Here is a 9,895-nt window from a genome sequence, read left to right as displayed (position 1 = left end):
AAGAGTCATTCTCAAACAATACCGTTCTCCTTAATTGCCACTATTATCATTAATAAACACCCACTGCATACCTACTACGGGCTAAATTCTGAGTTTAACCAAGCAATGTCAAATATGGTCTTTATTCTCAAGGAATTTATGATTTAACTGGAATATGCACAGAAAAAGTAAATGAAAGTAGTCTACTCTGAACACTCCATACTTTCTCTTCACAACTCTTACCTTGATTTGTAGCCCTCTCTGTCTGTCTATATAAAATAAATATCTTTATATATAGTCCATGCACTCATATACATATACACACAAATATAACACACTCACGTATATACGTGTATGAACCTTTGTTTAATGCTGAGTCCTTCTCTAAACTATAAATTCCATTAGGGAAGCCAGCTACATCTCTTTCATTCACAGCTGTGTCCCAGTATCTAGACAGTGCCTAAAAGATAGTAGGCACTCAATTAATGTTTGTTGAATGCATAAGTGGATGAATGAAATGAAATGAGCAGCTTGGACAACAAGAGGTGAGAGGAAGGAACGCTTACCAATGACTGGAATGGGTGGGAGAGATTTAAGGAGACTCTAGGACACGAGTAGGATCTTGAGGGAAGGGTAGCACATAAATAAGGTACATGGCACATTCAACACAAGGACTTTTATGGCTGGAGTGGAAAATTTATTCCTTTCCACTGGAGTTGGAGCCAACTCAGTGGAGCTGGGGAGTTAGGATCAGCAGGGTTATATTCAGTTGAACTGTGGTGTTACCTGGACCCAAAGGAGGCAAATGCAATTCGAGAAGCAAATGCAGATTAAGGCTGAGGAGGGAGCTCGAGGTTGAGAGAAAAGAACCATATTTAACTAGTTTCCCGGCTGCCATTCCTGCCGTTTTATCCATTCTCCTCAAAGGAACCAGAGCAATCTTTTAAAAGCGTAAATCAACCAATATCTCTCCTGAACTTAGATGTAAAAATATCCAACAAAATATTAGCATATTGAGTCCAGCAATGTACAAAAAATTATATACTACAATCAAGTGGGGTTTACTCCAGGGATGCAAGACTGGTTCAATATTTAAAAATCAACCAATGCGATCCACCATATGTACAGGCTAACGAAGAAAATTCACATGATCATATCAATTGATGCAGAAAGAGCATTTGGCAAAATTCAATACCAATTCATGAAAACTCTCACAAACAGAAATAGAGGGAAACTTCTCCACTTGGAAAAGAGCACCTACAAAAAAAAATCTACAGATAACATTATACTTACTGGTGAAAAACGAAATGCTTTGCCCCTAAGACCAGGAACAAGGCAAGGATGCTCGCTCTCACCACTCTTATTCAATGTAGTACTGGAAATTCCAGTCAGCACAATAAGGCAAGAGAAAGGAAGAAAGACATACAGCTTGGATGGGAAGGAATAAAACCGTCTGGATTTGCAGACGTGATTGTCTATGTAGATAGCTGCAAGGAACCTATAAAAAAACTCCCCAAACAAAACAATACAAATCCCAGAACAAAGAAGTTCAGCAAGGTAGCAGGTCACAAGAAGAGCACACAAAAAATTCTATATACCAACAAGGAAATGTGGAAACTGAAGTTAAAAACACAATGCCATTTACACACAACAGTATTCTACGTAATGTCGCCACAGAAAATGGAATACGTAGATATAAATCTAACAAAATGTGTACAGGATCTACATGCTAGAAATTATAAAATGCACATGAAAGAAAGCAAAGAAGATCTAAACAAATGAGAGATATACTATTTCATTTACTGTTGATTTAGTGTTTATGTATTGAAACTCAACATAGTAAAGACGTCAGTTCTCCTGAAATTGATCTATGGTTGAAGAAAATTCCCATCAAAATCCCAGCAAGAGTTTTTATAGATTAGAGAACTTTATTTTAAAATTTACATGTCACGTTAAAGGCCCTAGAAGAGCTAAGACAAGTGTGAAAAGGAAGAGTAAAGTGGGAAGAATCACTCGACTTGATCCTGGGTTTGCTATAAAGCTACAGGAGGCGAGACAACGTGGTGCTGGCAGACAGACAGACACCCAGATCAGTGGCACAGAATAGAGAACCCAGAAATAGACCTGCCCAACTGATTCTTGACAAAGTTACAAAAGCAATTTACTGGGGGAAGGACAGACTTTTCAACAAATGATGTTGGGGCAATTGGACACCCAAAGGCAAAAGTAACAATAATGGTAATCATAATCATGAAATAGACATAAAAATAAAAAAGAACCGTGACCTAATCCTCTCAGAATTAACTCAAAGAGGTCCAAGATTTAAATGTAAACATAAAACCACAAAACTTGTAGATAAAAGATGGAAAATCTTCAGGGCCTAGGAGAAAGTGAAGACTTCTTAGACTTGACACCAAAAGCATAATTCCAAAAAAGAAAAAAAATGATAGATTGGACTTCATCAAGATTAAATACTTGGCTCTGTGAAGACTTTGTTAAGAAGGTGAAAAGATAAGCTATAGATTGGGAGAAAATATTTGTAAATTACATATCTGGCAAAGGGCTTCTATCTAGAATATATAAGACCACTCAAAGTTCAACAGTAAAAATGGACAATCCAATTAGAAAATGGACAAAGACAAATAGAGATATTTCACTGAAATACAGCTGATAAATAAGCACAAAAAAAGATGTTCAACATTGTTAGCCATTGGGTAAATGCAAATTCAAACCACGAATAAGAAATTGCTTTCTACCTAGCATATTGGCTAAAATAAAAAATAGTGATAACTCCACATGCTGGTAAGGATACAGAAAAACTGGGTCAGTGATCATACGTTGCTGGTGGGAATGTAAAATGGTACAGTCACCCTAGAAAACAGCAGTTTCTTTTAAAACTACACTGTAGTACAATGTACTCCTGGGCATTTATTCCAGAGAAACGATAACTTACGTGTGTGTAAAAGCCTGCACGTGTATGTTCATATTATTATAGCTATTCATAATAGCTAAACACTGGAAACAACCCAGACGTCCTTCAATGGATGGTAAACAAACTGTGGTCCATCCCTGCCATGGAATACTGCTCCACAGTAAAAAGGAAGGGACTGTTGACACAAGCAACACGTTAGATGGACCTCAAGTGAATTATGCTGAGTGAAAAAGCCAATTTTAAAAGGTTATGTAGTGTATGACTCCCTTTGCATAATATTCTTGAACCGTTGTAGTTATAGAAATGGAAAATAGATTAGTGGTTGCCATGGGGTCAGGGCTTGTGGGGAGGGGGTTGGAGTGGCTACAAAGGGTAACGTGATGGAACAGCTCTGCATCTTCATTGCAGTGGTGGATATGCAAAACTAGGCATGTTATAGAATTGCCTAGAACTATAGACACACACACACAGACCTACCTGTCTCACTGGTGAAATCTGGATAAGCCCTGTGGATTGTAGCAATGTCGACGTCATGGCACGTGACTGTACCACAGGTATATAAGATGCTAACCTTGGGTGAGGAGGGGGGATGTGTTCATGAGACCTGTCTGTGCATTTTTGTGCAACTTCCTGTGAATCGCTGACTATTTCCAAATAAAAAGTTAAAAAAATGGAAGTCAGATCACATCAGATCTCTTACTTAAAATCATTAGAAGGCTTCCCATCGCAATTAGAAGAAAATCCAATTCCTCACCTTCTGTCGTCTGGTCCCAGCCTATCTCTCTGACCTCATCTCACTCTTCCTCTTATTAATGGAGCTGAAGCCACACAGATCTTTGTGTCTTTCACACCTCTGAGATGTTTCACTTGCTGTTTGCTTCCTGGAAAGCTCCTCACATGTTTCATCTGCAGGTCTTGTCATCACTCAGCCTCGCCTCCATGTCATCACATCAGAGAAGCTTCTGTGCCCCCCCCCCCCCCCCCCCGTCTAAAGCAGTCCCCTCCCCTAGGGCACTCTCCACGCCATCGCACAGTTCCTTTTCTCCCTGACCCCTGCCTTTATCTGAATCTACCTTGTATCTTCGTTCATCAGCCATCTTCCTCCATTAGAAGTAGTAAACTCTTCTAGAACTGGGGCTGTGCTGGCTTACTCGTAGTGTTATCTCTAGGGCTTTCGCCAGGGCCTGGTGCTCAGCCCCAAGGGCCATCCCCTCTCCACACACACAATGAGCAGCACCTCCTTTCCTCTTTAGGTTCTAAACAATTTCAAGAAATATAATAAAAGAGTAAAGACAGGAGCAAAAATATCAGCTTTATTACTGATGGGGCTAATTTGGAAGCATAGCTTAGGCAATGCTAACTGGTTATGGAATTGGGCAGCCTTGCCCATCGGGTCCCAGCTAACTCTGGGCTGGATTAGCCCCTCTTCCAACATCTGGAACATAGGTGCATGCTACATACTTTTTTGAATGAAAGAGGGAAGAAATAAAGGCTATGAGGAATTCCTGAGTCATCTCTCACGATGGATTTGGGAATGAGACTCAGAAGTAGGCCTGCTGACTAAGGTTACAGAGCTCAGATGCAGAATACGGTGAGGAAGGGAGAGACACAGGTAGGAGGCAGTCTGTAGGATATCTCAAATGCCAGGCCAAGGCCTTGGCAAGCTGTTCCAGGTGAAGTTGCGAGTGGCTGTACGTCTTTTCGTCCGCCTCCATCTGCTCATTTGCCTGGGTGCCATTTCCATTGTTTGGGGAGGCGTGAGGGATGTCTTTTTCTGTGACTAAGCTCACTTCGGTACTCAACACAGGTACGGTATTAAGCAACCCATCAGCCTTAATAGAGTTTATGTCTTTACCACAACTCTCTTGCCTCAAAAATAATAAGAGGACGCCTAACATGTCTACTAGTCAGTACTATAAGGTGCCATATTAATCAGAAGTGGAATGAAAAAAAAGATAAATCATGAGTTACAAACCACTACCACAGCATTTCCTTTAATGGGAAAATCAAAGTTTTTGGGAGCCAAATAGATACATTGTCTGGAGCAGTCGGCTATAGCTGTGAAGAAGAGACCAAAAAAAGGTAGTTGTCAGCAGAGTCAGAGGAAAGGAGGACGGGTAAGGTGGAATATGGGACGTGCAGAAGAATGAGATGTAAACAGTCCCCTTGACTCCAGCAACCGTGAAAAAGAAAACCTTCAATAAAGCTGAAGTGATGTCTCCGCTCTCCACCACCGCCACCAAACGCCCACGTCGCCACTGCTGCTCTCACACACGCCCAGCTTTCTCTGGACGGTTTCCCCACTATTCTCCAGGGGCGTATGAGTGTGAGAGTGCGTGAGCGCGAGACAATAGGAGAAGAGAGGAGTGAGGGGTTGTTGTAGGAAAATGCAGGTGCACTGTTTTGGCGTAGTTTGGGGATTTTGAAGAGCTTGCTGTCCCGTGGGAGGCCCCAGAGCGGCAGGCGGGGAGGGCCAGGGGCTGCACGCTGCTCGCTTCTGCCCTGCGCCTCTTTGTGGAAACTACCTCCCTGAAGATCAGCAGACCTCTCCGTGTCAACCTGCGCTGCTCAGCGAGGCAGGAAAACGTCTAAGTCCACTGACCTTCACAAAGGGCGTTTAGTCAGAAATTTACCCACACTGGTAAAAAACATGGGTAGGAAACCCATGAGAAAGTGTTTTTGAGACAGATGTTGAGAATCCACTTTCACAAGGGAGGAAGGTGGAAACTGTAAGAGCGTCTGCTTGCTGGGTGCTTAAACCCTCCTCACTATTGACTTGTCGTTTAAGTTGTCGACTGTTCATCCCGTTCCCCTAAGGGAAGCGGGGAAGGGCGGGCGTCAGTCTGGGTCCTGGCAGGAAGCAGAAGCGCTGGATGGAAGTCGGGAGCGAATCGGACGCAGGGACGACGTACAGAGATAAGGGCAAGTAAAGGAAACCACAAGGACTGAGGAGGCCCCGGGGCCTGGCCAGCGGGGAGCCTGGCGCTCCGTGGGCCTTGTGGAAGCTGCGGTCACGAAGCACGGGCTCCCGGAGGTCGGAGGTCGGGGAGGGGTGCCCCGTCACCAGAAGTACTGGGCAGGACAGAGCGGGAGGGGGAGCAGTGACCTCACACTCCTCTACCTCTCAGTCTCCCTCCAGTGTCTCCCACTGGCCAAACCCAACCGGAAGCCGGAGGGCGGGGGAGCCCTAGGGACACGGCCCATGGCATTAGGTCCTTGGGACACAGAGCAGGCGCAGGAGGGAGGTGAGTGAACCCGGGGGAGGGGGGCAAAAAGAGGGCGGTTTGCCACTTAACATCAGTGCGCTTGGTATTCCAGGTGGAGAAGAATCTGATGCGGCCGATTCCCTCTGGACGTGACCATTCGGGAGAGAAGGCGCAAGCCGGTGAGAAACTTCGCAGTTGTTTTTTTCCTCATAAAAAGCAATGAAATAGCCCAGACCTGAACTATGTGAGGAAGGAACGGGTGACACACTCTAGGCTGGTCTCCAGAGGCAGCAGGCAGCCCACATCTGAAGCAATTGCCCTATGTTTGGGGTAATTTCTGGCCCATTCCCACCAAAACATCGCTCCATTTTGCAAGGAATTCGGGCAAAGGTTGCTTTAGGAGGACTGACTTCTCTGAGATATGGCTGAAGAAGAGCTGACTGAGCTCGCCAGGCCTTCTATCCCAAGGACAAGCCTGCGGCATCTTCCTCCCGGGTGCTCCTGGCAGAGCCTGCTGGGCACACATAGCTGTCACGGTGTGCTGATCAGAAGTTGCACTGCTTAGAGCAAAGACGGATTATCTTGCCAGCAGGCTGGCTCCATGGGTGAAGGTACAGTTGACAAGGGTCGGGGAGATTCGATGGAAGGTGAAAAGTGCTTTCTGAACTCCAGGGTTCTCGTTCAGAGACCCTATTTCTATCTTGTTTTTGTTACCGTTTTCTTGTTCATTCATTCAATAAGTATTTTTTGAGTGCAAAGGGTCAGGCAGGGCCACCACTTCGCTCAATTCTAGCACACCCCGACTTGAGAAACACCATACCCCTGTTACACTCTATCCTTGGACGAGGGGTAGAAGGATGAGTAAAATATGGGATGTACCACAATGTACAAAATTAGGAATATACAGTGAGTGGGAGAGACAGACGATAAACCATGTTGCAACATTGGGAGTGTTGCAACAGACACAAATCAAGTGTTGGTGACAGAAAATAGAGCAGTTAGCTTTGCCTGGGGCAGTGTAATGACATCAAAACGTCTCACATCATCACAACTTGGGTTAAGTCATCAAGCATCCACATAAAAACGTCAATATTTCCTGGGAAGTAGGTGATGTTAACTTTATCTGTTAACAATTTTCAGATTAATTTTATTTTTGTTTCTTTTTGGTGAGGAAGATTGGCCCTGAGCTAACATCTATTGCCAATCTTCCTCTTTTTGCTCGAGGATGATTGTCACTGAGCCGATCTTCCTCTATTTGTAAGTGGGATGCTGCCACAGCATGGCTTGATGAGCAGTGTGTAGGTCTGCACCAGGGATCTGAACCTGCAAACCCCGGGCTGCTGAAGCAGAGCATGTGAACTTAACCACTACGCTACTGGCCTGGCCCCAACAATTTTCAGATCAATTTTACTGAAAATATTCAACCTCTTTCCTCCTGCGTATGTTTCTCTTCAGCAGTTAAGGATGCTCGAGCCTGGTACACCCCAAAGACTTCTCCCTGGAGTTCCTCCCCCACCCCCACCCTGATGTCTCCCCTTTCCCTGCCAGGAAAACTTCTCCAAGAACTCTCTTCTTCCTGCCATCATTGTTTCCTCACCTCCTGGTCACTTCTCCGGCTTCCCCTCCCGTCATGCAATCGAAATGATCGTCACCGAGATTAACAATGGCCCCCAGGTTGCTTGCGCCAACTGGCAGCGTTTCCATCCTCGGCCTGCTCGACCTCGCAGCAGCGTTTGATGCTGTGGACACCAGCTCCCCTTGCTAACTCGGCGTCTATGAAACATTCTCCTGGTTTCCCTCCTCCTTTGGCTGCTCCTTCTTAGTATTGTTTGCTGGATTCCCTTCCTCTACATGAGCTTTAAATGTCGTCATTCCTAAAGGCCTTTTCCTAAGCCTCTTTCTCTTGTCGCTCTGTAGTCTCCCCAGTGAACTCACCCGCGCTCGGGGCTTCAATGATCATTTATGCAATAATAACCCTCGAATGTGTATCTTTAGCCCAATCCTCTCTCCTGAGACTCAGATCAGCATATTTTGAAATTTCCACTGGAATATCTAAAAGGCATCTCAAACTCAACTTATTTAAAACCAGACTCCTGCTGTCCCGTCTCAAGTCCGGCCTTTCTACAGCGTCTGTTCTGGTGATTAACTCCGCTATCCATCCAGAAACGTGGCATCATTCTTCCACGTTCTCGCCAATCTCCCTAAACACCAAGTCCTGTTGATTTTGCTGGAGTATTTCTCCAGTGTGATCGTATCTCCCTTCTCCAGCGAGTTCTCCTGACTCGAATCTGCCATCACTTCCCCCTTGAACAGGGCAATGGGCTGCTAATGCGTTTGCATATGCTCACTCTTGCCTCGTCTCCAATTCATGCTCCAAAGGACAGCCACAGCCATCTTTTCAAAATGCGTCATGACATTGTCTCTCCTCTGCCTAAAATCCTTCAGTGGCTGCCTGCCGCCCCAAGCAAGATCCTTCACAAAGCCTCCTGGCCCTGAATGACCCAGCTCCGCCCTCGCGCACTTCAGCCCAGCCTTTTCGTTCTTCCCCTTGCCAGACACGCTGGCTTTCTTTCAGTTGCTCCTCCTTCTGTGCTTCTGCCTCAGGACCTGTGCGGTGCTGGTCCTTCTTCCTAGAATTCCCCCTCCCCTCTTTTCACCAAATGCACTTCATGGACTTTTAGATCTCAGCTTGAAAATTACCTCCTCAGGGAGTCTTTCTTGAATTCTAGACTAGATAAGGCCCCTCTGTTACATGCTGTCACACGGGACATGTGTGACATGTATGACCGCATACAGCACGCGCTGCCAGCCTGGACTTTCCTCTCTTAGCTATTGGCAGTGTGTAATTACATGATTATTTGATTAGTATCTGTCTTCTCCTTTATACTCATGATATCCAAGTCCATTTCTGTTTTCCTCGTTCTAGGACCCCTCGTGCTTAGAATGGTGTCAGGCACGTAGTACGTACCCAGTAAATATTTTTTGGAAGAACGGAAGCCTGAAGAGACTTTGTGACCTGTAAGGGCCCAGGGGAGGGTGACAAAGGGTAGGTAGGTAATGACATTTGGAATGACTTGAGAAGGATGTAGGCAATTTGGTGGGCGGGCCACGACAGTGGTAACCCCCGGGCTAGAGAGAACCGAAAGGGCACGTCAGGGACAGAGCAGCAGGCCACAAGGCACCCTTATGCCTCTGTAAGGTGGCACCATGGTCGGGGGGGCGGGCAAGCTCACTAAATAGTGTCAGGAGACCTGCTTTCCAGACCTGGATTTGATGTTAACCAGCTGTGTGTTTTTCCCTCTCGTTCTTAATTTCACCTGTAAAATAACAGGATTGGATTGTTATAGCAGTCAGGGGTCTTGTCGCAAAGAACAAATACTCTGGGCAATTTATGCAGAAAATGAACTGATTGAAAGGATATTGGCCTGCTAACAGGATTACAAGGAAGCCCAAAGAACCAGACCTGGAGAGCTGGGAAGAACAAGGAGGATGGCACAGGCAAAGCCAAGGCCAGAATCTCAGGAGAGGCCAGACTCCTGCGAGGCCACCACAGTGACTGTGCCGTTGAACACTGAGCGTCACAGCTTTCACCCCCTCCCAGGAGTGGGCACTGGACACCCCTGTTGACACCATTGGCTTTGCTGCCCTTGGGATCTGGATGTTGCTGACTTTGCTGCTACCCTGGGAAAGAATTTTCCTCTCTCCTTCCTTCTTTGTGTCATTGACTTCTGACTCAAAAACCAGAGCAGGTACATCCGACTTCCTGAGCTTGGTCTTA

General features: G+C 45.6%; 1 long non-coding RNA gene across 1 annotated transcript; it reads left to right on the top strand.

Annotated features, from left to right (window-relative positions):
- The first annotated feature begins 6,021 nt into the window (after window positions 1-6,021).
- Window positions 6,022-9,588, top strand: LOC139045303 (uncharacterized). The gene is made up of 3 exons (XR_011503377.1): window positions 6,022-6,156; window positions 6,230-6,296; window positions 9,449-9,588. It is a non-coding gene; the product is annotated as an uncharacterized lncRNA (long non-coding RNA).
- Window positions 9,589-9,895: the final 307 nt, after the last annotated feature.

This window comes from Equus asinus, chromosome 5, assembly GCF_041296235.1.
Source record: "Equus asinus isolate D_3611 breed Donkey chromosome 5, EquAss-T2T_v2, whole genome shotgun sequence".
NCBI lineage: Eukaryota > Metazoa > Chordata > Mammalia > Perissodactyla > Equidae > Equus > Equus asinus.
The sequence above is the reverse complement of the archived record's forward strand: the minus strand, read 5'-3'. Positions and strand labels throughout refer to the sequence as shown.